Here is a 19865-nt window from a genome sequence, read left to right on the forward strand (position 1 = left end):
CAGAGATTTAAGTAGGGGGTACCGAGTGATGTCTGGGGCCAGAATTGGATATTGTCCTAATAGCAGCTTTGTGTTGAGTAATTAGAGGACGTAAGTGATTTTGGGTAGTAGAGCCCCAAGCACAAATACCATAGTTGAGATATGGATAGATAAGGGAGTAATAGAGAGTCACCAGGGCAGGGCGTGGTACATAATATCTGATCTTAGAAAGAATGCCCACAGTTTTTGAAACTTGAAACTTTTGAAACTTTTGACCTCAGGGAATACGACGTACTTGACTGCTGTAAACCCTCTCGACAGTGTAATATGTCTGCTCCCTGGAAAGTACAGAAAATAGACGTCGAAATTGTACCCCTCAAGGTGAAAAAGATTCATCATGAACCGGGACAATTACGGTGTTTGTATGGAAGCATGATATCTCGGTTACCAAGAGGCAACAGTTTACATGTATATTGCGACGGGTCGGTGGCGGAGGATGGCAGGGCCGGGTGTGGTGTCCTAATAAGGGAATATACGGAGTTTGGGACTGTGGACAGGATAATTGAACTCCGGCTTAGTAATTATATATCATCCACACAAGCTGAACTGCAGGCCATTCTGGCGTGTTTGGAGGAAGTACGTCATGACGACAAAAATGTTTTTGTATTTGTCGATAGCCGAGGAGCACTGGAGTCCTTAAACAGTCGAAACCCAGTCTTCATGTCTATAGTTGAGGACTGTAAGAGAAGAATAACTGAGATACAGCTGAAAGGTTATAGTGTGAAATTCATGTGGATTCCATCTCATGTTGGAATAGTGCTCAACGAGGTGGCGGATGACTTGGCCAAACGTGCCACATCAAAACCACAAGTTGACATTGAATGTGAATTCACAATGAGACAAATAAGAAGCAAAATCAGAAATATTCAGGCACAGGCGGGAGTGGAGAGGAGAGAGATAATGTATGAGAGTAGTCAAACCATGCAACACTACATGTATGTGAGTCAAAACACCCATTTCACTTATGGTAAAAGGAGAAATGCTTGGAGTGACTCTGTGTACATGCGGCTCAGGCTTGGGTACAAATATTACTGGGAATATGGGATAGATGTTCATGATAATGACACGAAGTGTAAACTATGTGGTATGTTAAGGTCTCACACCCTGGCCCATTATGTTCTTGATTGTCCGTTGATTAATGTATATAGAAACACTGAGATAAGGACTGTTCCTGAACAAATAGCCTGGATGTGTCACAACGGAAAGGTTGATGATATTCTTGAGAGATATAAGAATTTTGCACCAAGATTGTAATATTTTGTTGAATTATCTGCAAATTGTCTATACAGACAATTTGCAGATAATTCTTATCTGCAAATTGTCTGTCAATTTGCAGACAAATTATCTGTCTTGCAAATTGTCTATACAGTATACCTAGGTCATTAAAGTATTTTATTTATTTATTTATTTATGCATATACAAGAATGTACATAAGGAATGTGAGGATACAATTATGGTAATTACAGTCTTGTAAAGCCACTAGCACGCGCAGCGTTTCGGGCAGGTCCTTAATCTAAGATCGTATTTGTGTGTACGTCTGATACCATACTACTTGTGAAGGAGGAAATGTATATGTTTACCTCTCAGAATGTTTGGTAATATGTTTATTTGTGATGTGTGTCTATGTATATATTAACACGTTGTACTGAATGGGGTGAGAATAGCTTGAGCTACCTCATCCCTTTGTGTGTATTTTACCTCAATAAACTTATTTCAATTTCAATTTCAATGTGTAGATAAACATTCTGGATAATTCTTACAACAAACCTAGTTTGTTACACCCCTATGGATACCGCCTAGGGGCAAGAAAACCACCGAATGCCTGGCCACGTGGGGGCGACGCCTGCAGATGGGGTGACGCCAGCCTACGTACGTGAAGGAGCCTCACACGTGCACGCCCCATCACGCACGCCCGGGCGCGGCACGAAAGGCGGAAAACCGCGCCCAAAAACCCGCAAGACTAGCGCCCAAGAAGAGGGCAAATAGACCTGGGAAGGAAGCTAGCTAGGGCGGCGCAACACGCACCACAAGGAACACGACGCTGTTCACACGCCTGACATTGGGAACATCGCTAACTAAAACGTGGTGGGGAAAACATGGATACGACTGTACCTTAGGATTTGTTGAGATGGGCAGGCCACAGCTGGCGGGTCGCACTGAGACGTTGATGGGCCCACGACGACAATGTCGAACAGGGTGAGGTCTGGGACCGAGGCAGCTGGCGTAAGATCCATTAGGTTTGAGAACACAGTTAAACAGACTAAACAGAAGGTACCGTCGGCTGGTCCACGCAGTGCATATGTGCATTTCGTTGCGAAGTAGGCCGTGGCTACAGCATAAGTGGGGGAGGGGACTCTCCTTCCAGTCCCTTAAATACACCACCCATACTGCGCGTGCCATTCCAGAGACGGCACTGTTCCTGTGCCAGGTAAGTTCACTACGGGCTCACCATAGCCCGTGCAACTTGCCCCGCTACTGTGCCAGGTAAGTGATCAGCTCACCATAGCCCGGGCTACTTGGAACTCGTTCCGAGTAGCTGAATCTATAACAACACAACACAACTGCGCGCGCAGCGTCAATGTCTTTTCTCCTCTTTCAGAAATTCCCCCGCTTTCGGGGAAAGCGGTGCCTATATTTGATATCCCCAGAGTCAAACTAAATCTGTGTAAACACTCTATGCAAATAAAAGGACCATTTATGAATCTCACCCCTAACGAATTGAAAAGCTGTCTACCCTTTGCCTTATTCACAAATAAAACCAAATAGTATCTAATTTCATCTTCATAGGAGTGTAACAAGAGACTTTGAACTAGGTACCCCGCAGGGTGGTGTCCTCAGTCCTACCTTATTTAATATCTTAATAAACACGCTGTTAAACTCTATACCGAGCAAACCCAACGTCCACATCATTAGTTATGCTGATGATATAATGATACACACCACTGTGTATGCTAACACGCAGAACACTCTTAACTCTGTATTAGACTCATGTCAGGACCTAAGTTTAATTAACTCAGCAGAGAAAACAAAGATACTAAATCGGCGCCCACCCAGGCAGGGAGGAGCTGTTGGCAAGATGCAACTGTCTAATGGCTCCCAGCTTGACTATGTAAACAGATTCAAATACCTTGGCCTTGAGGTGCCACTGTATGGTCCTGTTGTATTCAGACTCTGTCGTCAGTATAAAGAGAGGCTCCGAGCTCTCGAGGCTGTTGCAGGTTATCACTCAGGCTATGGTGCCAATGTCAGATTTGCCAAAATGATGTCCCTTGCATACATCAGATCTTTAGTGGATTATGCTGCACCTCTGCTTGTTTTGATGCCTGAAAGAAAACTTGGAGGGCTTGAAAAATTGCAGAACGAAGCCTTGAGGATAATCCTTGGGTGCCCTCGTACCACAAAGATACTTAATATGAGAAAGGAACTTAATATTCTGAGCGTTGTTGATCGTGTTACTGAAATTAACTGTCAAATTGGTATAAAAATGCTTAGGCTAACTCATCCTAATCCTTGCACAGAAGCCCTCCAGAATTTCTTTATTGAAGATCAGCATTGTTCTAAATGGATAACAAAAACTGGAACTCAACTCAGAATGTATCAGGTTCATGATTTGTACCAAGAGAAACAACAACGGCACTTTCCTGCATCGTGGGAGGTTACACCCTTTCCAGTTTTAATTGCTCCCTTTCCACCCAAGAAGCAAATTAGAGATCAGCCCAAGCTTCGTCTTGAGGCAAAACTCAACGCCTTAAGCCATATTGATGCTCTGTCCACAGAGCATTCTCTCTCTCAAATCATATACACTGATGGTTCCCTACACCGCACCACGGGTGCAGCTGGAAGTGCAGTTGTCCTGACAATGGGCGATGGCTTGTACTTTGAGTGGGGGAGTCCGTATAAACAATTGGGCCTCTACCCTTCAGACCGAACTATTTGCCTTGATCCTTGCACTGAAATGTGTACAAGTCTCCAAACTTGAAACATTAATTGTAAGTGACTCCTTATAAATCCTTAAATGCTCTCAACTCTTTAAGACATAACTGTAACATGCTTGTGTTCGAAGCTAGACACAAATACAACAAAATTATTAAGGATGGTAACAGAGTCCATTTCATGTGGTCTCCATCTCATGTTGGCCTCCGAATGCATGACAGAGCTGATAAGTTAGCCAAAGAATCTGCCTTTAAAGGAGCCGTTGAGTGTAACCTTGGATTGTCAATGAGCAATCTGAGAGCAGCAGTACACCGAGAACTTCAACAAGTCTTGTAGATCTGAGACAAAGTGAAATTGACACCAGTAATTCCATCTATCATCATACTCATGCAAGAGGAGCCACACACCTATGGATCATCCAATAAAATCAGCAGACTTCTAGATTCAGATTCAGATTCAGATTCAGATTCAGATGTTTATTCAGGTAAGGTATATACATACAAGTGATGTTACATTAATGGATTGATATATAGATAGATCTAGTACATACAATGCCTAAAGCCACTATTACGCAATGCGTTTCGGGCAAGAAAACATTAATATCTAGAACTTAATACTAATTGAGCATAAAGAATAAAAGATGTTGAGAACAAATACAAATAAAGATAAAAAAAAGGGGGAAACATGACTGAACAAGCAGCACAAATACAATAGGTTGTTGCAACGGGTGGCACCTGTCCTCTTAAAAAGAACGTCGCTTTTGGCCGTTTGCCCGTATGGCCGAATTTGGACGTAATTTGAAAATGAAAAAAAAATTAAAATAAATTTGGGATTTCTTTTTTCAACAACAGTAAGTTAAGGGTCCTCTGATAGGTTAGGTGGGCAGGAAATTCTCATAAAGTTTCAAAACGTTATGAAAAACGTGAATTTAAAGTGTCCTCTTATAACCTCTGCGCGTAAGGCGGACGACTCAAATAGAAAACGGAACAGAACGTCACTTTTGTGAGTCGATTTCATTTCAAATTACGTCCAAATTTAGCCATATCGCGCATACCAGCCAAAAGTGACGTTCTTTTTAAGAGGACGGGTTGGACAAACAGTGTTGATTAAAAAAGAAAAAAAAAAAAAAAAAAAAGAAAATAACAGACATGGGTTGACAATAGAGGAGTGAGGTAGATTACAGGGAATTTATTAGGTAGTGTTTAGTTTTTATCTTAAACTGGTTGAGAGAGGTACAGTCTTTAACATGGTTGGGAAGGTCATTCCACATTCTGGGCCCCTTGATTTGCAGAGCATTTCTAGTTTGATTAAGACGTACTCTAGGAATATCAAAACTGTATTTATTTCTGGTGTGGTGCTCATGGGTTCTGTTACAACCTACTATGAAGCTTTTAAGATCAGGATTGGCATTATAGTTTAGCGTTTTATATATGTATAATACACATGAGAGAATGTGCAGAGACTTAATATCTAACATATTAAGAGATTTGAGTAGGGGTACCGAGTGATGTCTGGGGCCAGAGTTGGATATTGTTCTAATAGCTGTTCTAATAGATGTTACTACTGCTCGGCTTAGACTCGGTTACAAGTATCTCTGGGAATTCTCATTATCTGCCGATGTAGACCTGACCAAATGTAAACTGTGTCAACAAAATTATTCGCACACCCTCCGTCACTATGTGATGGAGTGCGAAAAGATATGTGAATTTAGAGGCAATTCTATAACGAATGTTCCAGCGATGTGTAAATATTTCATTCAAAATGATCTGCTACCAGGAATTTTAGCCAAATATCCCCAGTTTGCTAACTGTAGGTAGTAACTAAGTGATTGTAACCTATCCACCGCTGCCCACTGGATGGGGGGCGGTGTGCAGGACAAACATATAAATTTTGACACTAGCTCTCCACATATGTCAGTTGCTTAATTTAGAACCTGTACTTGAGGTCGATCTCGAACCCATTGTTGATGTGACGACTTATATTGAATTTTGTAACTAGCTCATCAAGATTGTAACTTGCTTAGCTAAATGAATTGTGGGGTTCAGTCCCTGAGCCCGTTATGTGTCTCTGTAACCCTTTCCACTACCGCCCACAAGATGGGTATGGGGTTCATAATAAATGAACTAAACTAACTAAACTAAGCCCGAAACGCTATGCTAGTGGCTTTACAAGAATGTAAAAAATCAATGCTATGTACTCTCATAAACCCAATGTACCTACTTGTATATATATATAAATAATGAAATAAATAAATAAATTTTGAAATTTTAATTTAAGTGAAGTTCCCGCCTCGAGTTGAGTCAGCCAATGAGAATGTGCTGGCTTGTCTTGGCTGTGATTGGCGGGCGTCGCGCTTCGTTATGTTATATCTACAAAATCCCTAATAAGGTGTATCAGTGAATAATGCAATAAGTATATATATATTTTTTAAATATTTAAAAGTCATTATATTTTTTTAGATTTTTGTACTTAGGTAGTAAGGTCAGTAGTTGTGAAACTCGCGGAAAATCTCTTCAATATTTCAGAGGTTTGTTTCCAACGTCCGCTCTCTTACTGTTATTTGGAGAAGGACGATTGTTTTGTTATTGAACAAACACTGGCATCTCCAAGTACTCTGTGTAAGTATTGGTGCACACTTGGGTGTAATTATTAACTTGTCAATGTCTGGGAGGCGAGGGAAAAAGTGTAGGTTGTATTAGTAAGGTAGAGGAGTGTGGTGAAGGTTGCGTGGAGGGGCGAGAGGTGGTGGCGTCGGCCCCGAGTGGAGGAGAGCCGCGCCATCACCTCCAGCCTGGGCTGTCCCTGCCACCCCCACGCTCTCTCTGCCACCAACACGCTCTCCCTGCCATCACTATACATTTTTCCTACCACCACATTGTTCTTCCTGCCACCACTATGCTCACACAGCTATGGCCACATAATTTTCTCACCTCTATGCTGTACCTGCCACCACTATACTCTCTCTACCACCACCTCACACTTTATTCTGCCCTCTCCATGCCCTCCTTACCACTTCCCACGCTCCCCCTACCACAACCATGCTCTCCCTACCACCACCACTCCTTACCACCACAACACTCCCTGACACCTCCACACTCCATGCCACCACCACTCTACCATCAGCACCCCACTCCGTGCCACCACCGCCGCTTTTCGCCACTCTACTTGCTGGTAGTGCCACTCTCCGTTCTGCCACCGCCACTGTCGCCACACCACCACTCCGTGCTGCCACACCGCCATTCTCCGTGCCGCTACCAGCTCTCACAAGTTGAGCCTGGCCTTGGGTCAGGCTTGGGGAGTATAAGAACTCCCAGAACCCTATCAAGCAGGTATCAACCCGCCACACTGTAACTCTCAGGGTTGTGGCAGCATTGAGACATGACCACCGCCTACAAAATTCTCAGAGGAATTCAAGAGGGTGGACAAAGATAAACTATTTAGCATGGGTGGAACATGAACAAGGGGGGGGGGGGGTGCAGGACAGACTTTTTTAGACCAAAATTGGAATTTGCAGTAGTTTAAGGGTGATCATATCTCAAGAAGCACATAAATAAACTGGAAAAGGTGCAAAGGCATGCTACAAAATGGCTTCTTGAGCTGAAAAACAAGAGTTACGAGGAGAGACTAGAGGCGTTAAACATGCCAAAACTAGACGATAGAAGCAAAAAAAAGAGGCGATATAATCACCACTACAAAATTAATAACAGGAATCGACCAAATTGAGAGAGGAATTCCTGAAACCACCAACTTTAAGAACGAGAGGACCCAGCTTCAAGCTAAGGAAACAAAGGTGTCGAAAAAGTACTTAGTAGAAAGTTTTCTTTGCAAACAGATTGGTAGAAGGTTGGAACAAGTTAAACGAGATGGTGGTACCTACTATATTCAGTATGGTGGTGCAGGCCAAAACCATCAGTAGTTTCAAAGCGTTTCTGTGACAGAGTACTGGGAAGATGGGACACCTTGAGCATAGCTTTCATCCTGTAGTTACACTTGGGTAATTACAGGTGGAAACTTAGTAAAAAAAATTTCAGTGTCAGGGTAGTTAACGAATGGAATGCACTAGACAGTGATGTACTGGAGGCAATCTCCATTATGTGAAGGCTAAGTGGAGGCTTAGGGGCCTGAGCTGAGTGGACAACGCTTCAGATTCGTAGTTCCAAGGTTCTGGGTTCGATCCCCAATTGAGGCGGAAACAAATGGGCAGTTTCTTTCACCCTGATGCCCCTGTTACCTAGCAGTAAATAGGTACCTGAGAGTTAGACAGCTGCTACGGGCGGCTTCCTGAGGGTGTGTAACAAAAAGTAGACCTGGTCGAGGACCGGGCCGTAGGGACGCTAAGCCCCGAAATCATCTCAAGATAACCTTAAGATAACCTCCATACACAGATTTAAATGTAGATAATATAAGAGCCCAATAGGCTCAGGAACCTGTGCACCAGTTGATTGACAGTTGAGAGGCGGGACCAGATAATCAAAGCTCAACCCCTGCAAGCACAACTAGGCAAGTACAGGAGTTTGGGCTAGTAGCTGCTGCTGTCTGGCAACTGGGAAAGAAAATTACACTTCGTGTAATTGATCTAAATTTGTCAAAACTATCTACTTTGTTCTTGTTCATCATTATGATTGTTAAAGTAATTTTAAATATGAAAAGAACAAACTTTTTAACTTAAAAAATACTTAACATAAGGAATACATAAAAAAATATTTTGTAAAACTATGAACTGAATATTTATTTTACTAAAATAAAATTTTTTGACCATTTTGTAAATTTTTTGAAATTGTTGTTCTAGTTCTATGCATTGGAAATACGTTCGTTATTTTACTGAATTAATTGTACCAGAATGTCTATTATAGCTGTTCAGTGATACAAAATAATGTTTTGTGTAGTTTGTTTTACTATTTGTTTTTAGAATGTATGAAAAAGAACACACTGTGGTGTACAGAAATATTGTGTTTGGAACAGTTAGGGTATTGAATTAATTGGACCATATTTTCTATTGTGAAATAAGCTCAAAAACATCTTGTATTTAGTTAATTTTTTAATTGAATTTACTTTTTAATGGTATCACTAGAAAGGGTAGGTAATTTTCATACAATATGCAACAGACATACTGTATCTATATAAATAAAAATGTAAATGTTCGTTTTGTTCAAAATCGCTAATCTCCAAAAGTTCTTCACTGATTGCTTTGAAATTTTGACACATTCCATTCAAATACGCAAGTTTTTTATATACCTATTATATAGATGTCACGTCTGTGACAGGTAAAAACGTACTTTTTTTGGAAAAACTGTTTTTCATGCAAGTTTTCATACGAGGGAAATATCTGAAACCTCTTTATCGATTGCTTTGAAATTTTGACACAATGTTGCATTCGAATACACACACGTTTTTATATACAGTACCTACTATATAGATGCCACATCTGTGATGGATAAAAACTTTTTTTTTTAAACAGCGCCATCTGTTCGACGTAAAAGCAACATACGCTATACAAAATATTTTACGATTCCATTTCAATGTTTCTGATTGCATTGTTAAATTAAATTTTCATTGATTTTGATTTATTTTCATTTTGATTTATTTTGTGTGATATTGTGTTGGAATTAAGCCATGTCGTTTACCATACAGTTCATTTCGTGAGTATAGTTTATTTTTTTTTTTTTTTCATTTTTTAACTAATTATTTTTCAGTGATGGGAACATCAGGACATTTGATGTTCCAATTTTTCTGATGGGAACATCAGATCATTTGGGAACACATCCGACAGGGGAGTGGGGAATGGCGGGGAGGACGAGGAGACGGGGGAGGGGGAGAATGGTGAGGATGACGAGGGGACTTGGGAGTGGGAAATTGTTAGGAGGATGAGGGGACGGGAAGGGAGGGAATGGTGGAGAGGACAGGGGGAACGAAGGCGGGTTGCTGTGGCTCGGCAACACCCATGCGTTGATGAGCCACAGCAACGCACGGCCGGGTACAGCTAGTAAATAATAAAAATAAAAATTTAAATTGAATTGAATTCAGTATGGAGCCAAAACAGAAGTGCCACAATGAAAGGATTAAAAGCAACCAAGCATCCTAAGCTGTTGGATAACATGGAAAGTAATATTTCACTGGGACATTAATCAAAAACCTATTGTGACGCGTAATTGTGCATCACTTTTGTTTTTATTTTCAATGTGCATTTTCATGCATATATATTAAGCATTAAATAAAATCTTAAGGATTCCACTTGATAATATTTATTTTTGTTATTTAAAAAATTTTTAGATAAGAAAACAGTACAGTGGTTGAATATTTGTTAAATAAAATGCATATTTAATTAAGCCACTAGTTTGCAGAGCATTTCTGGCAAAATGTACCATTTCTTATAATGATATACTGTACTGTATAGTATATGTGCATTGCTAATTAGGAGATATGCATGTTGTATTTTGTATATTTAATTTATTTTTTCAATATAAATAACTGCAGTACAGTTTTCATGCAGTACAGTATTTATGCGGTACCTGCTTAACCTGCTTGATGGGGATCTGGGAGTTCTACTCCCCAAGCCCGGCCTGAAGCCAGGCTCGACTTGTGAGAGTTTGGTCCACCAGACTGTTGCTTGGAGCGGCCCGCAGGCCCACATACCCACCACAGCCCAACTGATCCGGAACTTTTCTTTGAAAACAGTCCAGTTTTCTCTTGGAGATGTCCATGGTTGTTCCGGCAATATTTCTTATAGTCGCTGGGAGGACGTTGAACAACCGCGGGCCTCTGATGTTTATACAGTTTTCTCTGATTGTGCCTATGGCACTTCTGCTCTTCACTGGTTCAATATTGCATTTTCTTCCATATCGTTCACTCCAGTATGTTGTTATTTTACTGTGTAGATTTGGGCCCTCGCCCTCCAGTATTTTCCATGTGTACAGTATATTATTTGGTATCTCTCTCGTCTCCTTTCTAGAGAGTACATTTGGAGAGCTTTGAGATGATCCCAATAATTTTGGCGTTTTATCTCGTCTATGCGTGCCGTATATGTTGTCTGTATTCCCTCTTATTTCAGCAATCTCTCCTGCTCTGAAGGGGGAAGTGAGTACTGAGCAGTACTTGAGACGGAACAACACAAGTGACTTGAAGAGTACAACCATTGTGGTGGGACCCCTGGATTTGAAAGTTCTTGTAATCCATCTGATCATTTTTCTGGCTGACGTAATATTTGCTTGGTTATGCTCCCTAAACGTTAGATCGTCGGACATTATTATTCCCAAATCCTTGACATGCTGTTTTTCTACTATGGGAAGATTCGATTGTGTTTTGTACCCTGTATTATGTTTCAGATCCTCATTTTTGCCGTACCTGAGTGCCTGAAATTTATTACTGTTAAACATCATGTTATTTTCTGCTGCCCAATCGAAAACTTTGTTGACATCTGCTTGTAATTTTTCAATGTCTTCAGCAGAGGTAATTTTCATGCTGATTTTTGTGTCATCTGCGAAGGATGACACGAAGCTGTGACGTGTATTTTTGTCTATGTCTGGTATGAGAATAAGGAACAGCAGTGGTGCAAGGACTGTACCTTGAGGTACAGAGCTTTTAACATCGCTTGGACTCGATTTTATTTGATTGACTCTTACTCTTTGTGTTCTGTTTGACAGGAAATTGAGTATCCAGCGTCCCACTTTTCCAGTTATTCCAATTGACCTCATTTTGTGAGCTATCACCCCATGGTCACATTTGTCGAACGCCTTTGCAAAGTCTGTGTATACAACATCTGCATTTTGCTTTTCTTCTAGAGCTTCTGGGATTTTATCATAGTGGTTGAGTAACTGTGACAGACAGGATCTTCCCGCTCTAAATCCATGTTGTCCTGGGTTGTGCAACTCATTGTTTTCCATAAAACTAGAAATTTGATTCCTAATCACTCTTTCAAACACTTTTATTATGTGTGATGTTAGTGCAACTGGCCTATAATTTTTTGCCAAGGCTTTACTCCCCCCCTTGTGCAATGGAGCTATATCTGCAGATTTAAGTGCTGCTGGTATCTCCCCTGTATCCAGGCTCTTTCTCCATATTACGCTGAGTGCTCCCACTACTGGTACTTTACATTTCTTTATGAATATTGAATTCCATGAGTTATGCCCAGGAGCTGAGTGCATAGGCATATTGTCAATTTCTCTTTCAATGTCTTCCGTGTTTGTGGTAATATCCGGTATATTATCTGCAGCTTGAATGTCATTCATAAAGAAGCTGTCTGGGTCATCAACTTTCATGTTGTTTATTGGTGTGCTAAACATAGCCTCATACTGGCTTCTTAGAATTTCACTAATCTCTTTGTTGTCATCTGTGTACATACCTTCATTTGTAATTAACGGTCCAATACTGGTCGAGGTTTTTGATTTTGCGTATGTGAAAAAATATTTCAGATTTTTCTTTATCTCTTGTGTCGCTTTCTGTTCCAATTCCATTTCCTCAGACTCATATGATTGCTTCAACGTTTGTTCTATTTCTTCGATCTTCCTGCTTAGACTTATTTTCCTTGCTTGTGATAGTTGTGTCTGCCGAAGCATTTCCGTTATTTTTTTCCTTCTCCTGTACAGTCGTCTGCGTTCTCTTTCTAGAGTGGTCCTCTTTCTGCCCCTCCTCACAGGCACGTGCTTCAAGCAGACCTTGTAAGCTTCAGCTGTCAGTTGAGCTATTCCCTGGGTGGGAGTTTTCTCGCTTAAGATCGTCTCCCATTGAATGGTTGTAAGGTCTACATTTATTTTTTCCCAGTCGATCCTCTTATTGTTGAAATTGAATTGATTGAATATTCCTTCTCGCTTGTTGGGTCTCTTAGACCTACTACCGTTATTTATGGTAGTTCGCACTTCAATGAGCTTATGGTCTGAGTATGAAGTATCTGAGATTGTAATGTCTCTGATTAGTTCATCATTGTTTGTGAATAACAAGTCTAGTGTGTTTTCGTTCCTAGTTGGTTCTGTAATCTGTTGATTGAGCGAGAATTTGTCACAGAATCTCAAAAGTTCTCTGATCTGTGGTTGGTTATTTCCCGGGTCAATCCCTGCTATGATATTTGTGTTTGCCATTCTCCATCTTAGACTCGGTAAATTGAAATCTTCAAGGAATATCTGGAGCTGGGTTTGCTAGGTTACCAAGTATGTTCTCTATTTTGTGCATCTGCTCTGTGAATTCCTCAACCGTTGTATCTGGCAGTTTATATATGAGAATAATAATTAGGTTTAGTTTCTCTACCTTAATTCCAAGTACCTCTACCACCTCATTAGTTGATTTTAGTAGTTCTGTACATACCAGGTCGTCTTTAATATACAGACCTACTCCTCCATTTGACCAAGTTTTTCTATCACATCTATATAAACTATAATTTGGAATCCAGATTTCACCATCCATGTAATCTTTTGTATGAGTTTCCGTGAATGCCCCAAATATTGAGTTTGACTAATAGGAGGCCATTTATGAACTTAACTTTATTTCTTGACTTTGGCTTTAAACCTTGAATGTTTGCAAATATGAATGATTGTCCATATTGTGTGTCACTTCTGGAAGGTTTTGGTAGTTCTCCCTCCTCTCTACCCTGACCCAGGGTGTGTTGTTGTGGCAATGGTTTGTCCAGTTTTGGAAGTGATACTGGGGAGTGAGGTAGTCTCTGTGTAGTTGGGGGGGTGTAGTATGTGTGGGCTTGATGACGAACTGTAGTCCAGTCTTGGGCATTTCTCCCTCTCCATCCGTACTTTTGCCACGTTTCTGTCTTGTCTGTTTCTCCCTCTGTTTCTGCCTGTCTCTAAAAATTTTTCATGGCTATTGTATTGGACTTCCTCTCTTATATAGTGCTGTGTACCTCTGACGTGGAAATCAGGGCAATGAAGATTGTAGCATTTCCTTTCATTAACTGAGAGTTTGCATAGCTTAGGGTGAAAATATCTACACTCTGTATCAAAACGACATCTGCCTTTCCCTAACCAGTTTCGGCATTTCCGTGGGTGCATGAATGTGCATTCCGTGCCTCTGGGCCCATATCTGCACTGTCCTTTTGCATAATACCTGCAAATATTTTCATCTGTGAATGTATTCTTCTTGTTTGTACCCGTGCACGACTTGGCTACCTATGTGTTTTTTGTTCCAACTTTCTCGTTTCTGCATTCATTCTCGGTATTGCCCTTATCTGGTACTTGGGCAATAGTTTGGTGCAGTACAGTATTTATGCGGTACTTGGGCAACAGTTCGGTGCAGTACATTATTTATGCGGTACTTGGGCAACAGTTCGGTGCAGTACATTATTTATGCGGTACTTGGGCAACAGTTCGGTGCAGTACATTATTTATGCGGTACTTGGGCAACAGTCTGGTACAGTACAGTGTTTTTGCAGTACTTGGGCAACAGTCCAGTGCAGTACATTGTTTATGCGGTACTTGGGCAACAGTCCAGCGCAGTACAGTGTTTGTGGTATTTGGGCAACAGTCTGGTGTGGTACAGTGTTTATGCGGAATCAGTCCGGTGCCGTTCAGTGTTTATGCGGTACTTGGGCAACAGTCTGGTACAGTACATTGTTTATGCAGTACTTGGGCAACGGTCTGGTACAGTACATTGTTTATGCAGTACTTGGGCAAGAGTCCTGTACGGTACAGTGTTTATTCAGTACTTAGGCAACAGTTCGGCGCAGTACAGTGTTTATGTGGTGCTTGGGCAACAGTTCAGTGCAGCACATTGTTTATGCAGTACTTGGGCAACAGTCCTGTATGGTACAGTGTTTATGTGGTGCTTGGGCAACAGTTCAGTGCAGTACATTGTTTATTCAGTACTTAGGCAACAGTTCAGTGCAGTACAGTGTTTATGTGGTACTTGGGCAACAGTCTGGTGTGGTACAGTGCTTATGCGGAATCAGTCCGGTCTCGTTCAGTGTTTATGCGGTACTTGGACAACAGTCTGCAATAATTAGTATTGTTTAAATTTTTTTTACATGGCGATGAGTGTAGAGTAATGAGGCAGTATTAACCTAATTCATAACAAAAATTTATTATTTGCTATTTTACCTGATTTTACCTGAGGCCACTAACCTAGTGGTCTTAATGAGGACAGGAAGCCAGCAGCTTGTTGAAGGTCCACTCATTTGCCTGGATGGTCTTTTCCAGATATATTTTAAAACAACACAGTTTTGACTGTTACGGTTTCGGCGGGCAGGCAGTTTCTTGGGTTTATAAACCGGTGGGTAAAAAAATCATCTTTTCTCAGTCTTACAGTATGACTTGAGCTTGAAACCATTGCTCCTTGTTTGTGTTACATCTAACCTTCTGAAGAAAATATCTATCTTTATCCTCTAACTTGTTCAGTATTATAAAAGTTTCTATGAGATCCCCCTGTCATGCCTGGTTTGCAGTGTTGTTAGCCCTGTGACCTTCAAGCGTTCTTGATCCAAGAGATGACTTGACTCTGGAATGACTTTTGTTGAAAGAAAAAATGACAGGTTGAGTAACAAGAACCTTTCAAACTAGAGATGCTATTCCAGTGTTGATACTTTTCAAGATGCTAGTGCTCTCTAGAGTAGAATACTGTTGCACAATGACAGTCCATTTCAAAGCTGGAGAAATTGCTGACCTGGAGAGCATGCAGAAATCCTTTTTTGTTAGAATCCACTCAGTAAAACATCCAAATTACATTAGGACCGACTAAAATCCCTAAATCTCTATTCTCATGAGTGCAGGCGGGAGAGATACATAACAATTTACACATGGAAAATATTAGAAGGCATGGTTCTAAATCTGCACCCAGAAATAACATCACATGAGATCAGAAGGCATGGCAGAATGTGCAGAATAACTTCGTTGAAAAGCAGAGGTGTAATAGGTGCCCTGAGAGAGAATTCTATTAATATCAGAGGCCCGAGACTGTTCAACGCATTTCCACTACACATAAGGGGCATAACTGGCCGAGGTGCCATAGGCACAATCAGAGAACACTGTATAAACATCAGAGGTCCGCAATTGTTCAACGTCCTCCCAGTGACTATAAGAAATATTGCCGGAACAACCGTGGATGTCTTAAAGAGAAAACTAGATTGTTGTCTAAAAAAAAAAATGCTGAACCAACCGGGTTGTGGCGGGTATGTGGGCCTGTGGGTCGCTCCAAGCAACAGCCTGGTGGACCAAGCTGTCACAAGTCAAGCCTGGCCTAGGGCTGGGCTTGGGGAGTAGAAGAACTCCCAGAAACCCATCAAGCAGGACCCATCATAGTGTTCAAGAGAGAACTTAATAAACACCTCCAAAGGATACCTGATAAACCAGGCTGTGGTTCATATACCGTATCAGGCTGCGAGCAGCTGCGTCCAACAGCCTGGTTGAGCAACGAGATTGAGGACCGGGTCGCTGGAACGTTGAGCCCTGAAATCATCGCATGTTAATGCAAGGTAAGTCCGGTGTTGCATCTTCTCCAGAGCAGCTATGTCCTTCTGAAAATAAGGTCTCTGTGCTTAAGGACATAAGAATAAAGGTAACTGCAGAAGGCCTATTGGTCCATACGAGGCGGCTCCTATTTAAAACCACCCAATCCAACTCGTATACAGGTCCAACTCACGCTTGAAACAATCAAGGGACCCTACCTCAACCACGTTACACGATAATTGGTTCCACAAACCAACAACCCTGTTACTGAACCAGAATTTACCCAGATCTTTCCCAAATTTAAATATCCATTGTTTCGTATTCTGTCATGTGTTGATACAATACTTTTAATATCCTATTAATATCTCCATTGTTATGTCCATTCATCCACTCGTACTCTTCTATCATGTCATCCCTAATTCTTCTCCTTTCTAGAGAATATAATTTATGCTTTGTCAATCTTTCTGCGTCCTGCCTTCCCAATACGCTTTGTCATATGACGATTTGAAACAAATGATGGATTTGACAATCACTGCTGCCTCGCTTAACTTAATCCAGCTGTTTACCACACTGTAAAAAGAGAAAGTTTTAATATTTTTTTGACACCAACCTACCATTTCTTCAATGGTCTTTTCCTCTTCTGCTACAGTGTCTATCCTAGATGGTATTTCCTTTTCCAGACAACCAAAAATGATTATGGAACTGTAGTGTTTTGTACTAATTTACTTTTGTTAACCAGTTCCTTCTTAATTGCTTGTCTGATGTCTGTTCTTGTTGCTCATTTCTGTTTTTGAATTCCAAACATACTTCTTTGATTGTTTCTTGTTTACAACTTGTGCATATGTTTCTTTTATTTACCTTTTTTTTTTTACTTTTCCAATCCTTTGGTAACCTGTTATTTGAGCTGTCATTGAAGTTTTTCTTTGCCTAACATCCTCTTTTAGCTAGGCTGTAGGATTGCCGAGATTTTTTTCTCCGTATGTGTCTGTTTTCCTGTTAACACTTTCACAGTATAGCCTCTTCACATGTGAACTGTAAATGATCTGTGCTCCTCAGGCAGCTTGCTGGCCACTCGATGATGCAAAAAATGTTTAGAATCATTTAATGTTTTCTAATTTATTTGTTGGGTTATAACAGATTTGGTGTCGAAATGTTAGCATATGAATTGTCTAGAGCAGGCATGTCAAGCATGCAGCCTTTTACAAGCATACCTGTAGTCCGCATAAAGGATACTGTAATTTGGTATATAATATAATACAGTATACAGTAATAGAAAAAAATATTCTGCAATAATTTTTATTAAATGACTTCAATTAGTTTCCGTGTGTGGCCCTCGTGATAAAATAGTTGTGACCCATATGGCCCTCGAGTTTGACATACCTGGTCTAGAGCTAGATGCAAAACCAAACGTGTATAATAGATTTTGGTCCTTTCTGTACATTACAGAACAAAACCTAGTGGTAAGACCTCCTTCTGGTAAAAGTTTGATCCTCATAAATGTAAATACTGTACTGTACAAGAAACAAAAACAATAATTAACAACAATGTACAAAATCAAAGTAATATAAATTTAAATGAATTTTATCTGATGCTCTAAGCTATCATAATTGCATTTAATCTTAATTCTGTAAAAGACCTGAGGGCCTATAAGATTATATTCAGACTATATTCAATGTATAAAAAGACTATTCAAAGTATAGTTGCCATAAAAAAATATTTAAATGTGCCCCGCTGCATTTATGCACCAAATTTCTGGATTTGAAAATGTCTAATGTCTGCATTAATTTAAAATCCATTTTTACAAGTTGTAGAGCTAAGTATTTTGCACATACAGTAATCTGTAGAATTGATGAGAAGTACAATACTGTACTTGTAAATTGAGAGCCAGTTAGAAGTTGTACAAAAATTACCTAGAAGATATAATGTCAAATATTCTGGCAATCTTTCAGGGCACTTCTAATACACTGATTTTCTTCTAATTTCCCATACCTATTGCATATGGTGTGTACTCCAAAGTGTTGAAGTTTCAGCTAAATATCTCGGGTAACAAGTTTAAACCCCCCTCCCCCCCCCTGAAAAAAATTATGTAAATTCCAAAGGTATTTAGTGATATATTCTCATTATAAATATTATTAGCATATGCCATATATATTTGATATCCAATGGCATTATTATCCCGGATGTATCATTTACTAACCTGTATTTAAATTCTTGTAATATTATTGTAAATGTAAAGCACTAGTTCAACTCTCATTGTTGTAAGGACAAATATTCTTTGCCTACTAGACATGAATATTTATCTTTAAATCCATTATACCTCTGTACCACAAAAACAACCATTGAGAATATTGGATTAATATTAGTGAGCTGAAATTACATCCTAGAAGTGTACAAGTTTTGTGGCAGAGCAAGCTTTCGGGGTGGGCGGTGGGGTTGGAAAAGCTATTGTTTTTCTACAATATCATTTCTCTGGTAATGTGATGTTGAGCTTACCTTACACCCAGACTATTTTCAATGTATATTCAGTATTAATATGATATACTGTATAAATAAACAAGTGAGGTTTATAGGAAAATAATAATGGCAGGTCAAATGCTGCTAAGCTATGATAGACATTCTATCTCGCCGCCACCTGCTAGCATATTGAGGGAAGGGACTTTGCCTTGTGATAGCCTTATATTCTCTACACGGGTTTGTAATGCCAAAGGCCGCCAGAAAAATGATCTAAAACACAAATCTAATTAATTCGCATAAATGCAAGGGTTGGAAAAAAATTATGAATTATCCTCGGCAAGATAATATACCTAGGTTTATCATTCTCCCTAGGCCAGTGACTGACCTTTCTCGGAATACAGCCTACAATTATTGTCTAACTTCTTGGTTTTTATTTAATGCTAGGTCAACACTGGCATCAGGAATGGAATGCAGTTTGCTTGGTGTAGTTCCAGAAAATTTAATATTTTTATTCTTGGGCTCTTAACCCTTAGGCTGTGCTATACTGTACTTATATAGGCGATTGGAGTAACTGTCATGAAATTGTGCACATCATACATAGGCGATTGAGGGTCTCGCGCACGATTTAAAGTCGCAAGGTCCCGCGGCTACACAGGGTTCACATCGGCTTCCTAAAGGGTCTTGTAAACAGATGCCATTTTTTTTTTTTTTTTTAAATCATGGGCAACATCCCCGGGTGTGAGAGCCTCAATACTGAATGAGCAGTCAAGGCTGGCACATGCAGCATGAGCTAACAGCACTGCTGTTCAGCTTGTGACCACAGCATCGCCTAAAAATGTCAAAATACCTGTATATATGTAACTGCTATTATTTAGCAATAATAGTATTATAGAAGACCCCTGACTGTGATAAAAATGACCAGGATTCTGATAATAGCAGGATTCTGGTGATAATTACTGCTGTGCATAGTAAGTGGGAGAAGTAATCTTGGTGAGAGAGGGAGGTACTACAGTCTGCTGACTGTGTGGCCACCTGTAATTGTCTGGACTCACCATACCAGGT

General features: G+C 40.3%; 1 protein-coding gene across 1 annotated transcript in view; it reads left to right on the forward strand.

Moving 5' to 3' along the window:
* Window positions 1–6455: 6455 nt before the first annotated feature.
* LOC123763247 (protein tramtrack, alpha isoform) overlaps window positions 6456–19865 on the forward strand; it is a 242845-nt gene continuing 229435 nt past the window's right edge. The window contains 1 exon segment of the mRNA XM_069303178.1: window positions 6456–6590. The gene's annotated coding sequence lies outside the window, so the exon portion shown is untranslated.

Source organism: Procambarus clarkii, chromosome 49 (assembly GCF_040958095.1).
Source record: "Procambarus clarkii isolate CNS0578487 chromosome 49, FALCON_Pclarkii_2.0, whole genome shotgun sequence".
Lineage (NCBI taxonomy): Eukaryota > Metazoa > Arthropoda > Malacostraca > Decapoda > Cambaridae > Procambarus > Procambarus clarkii.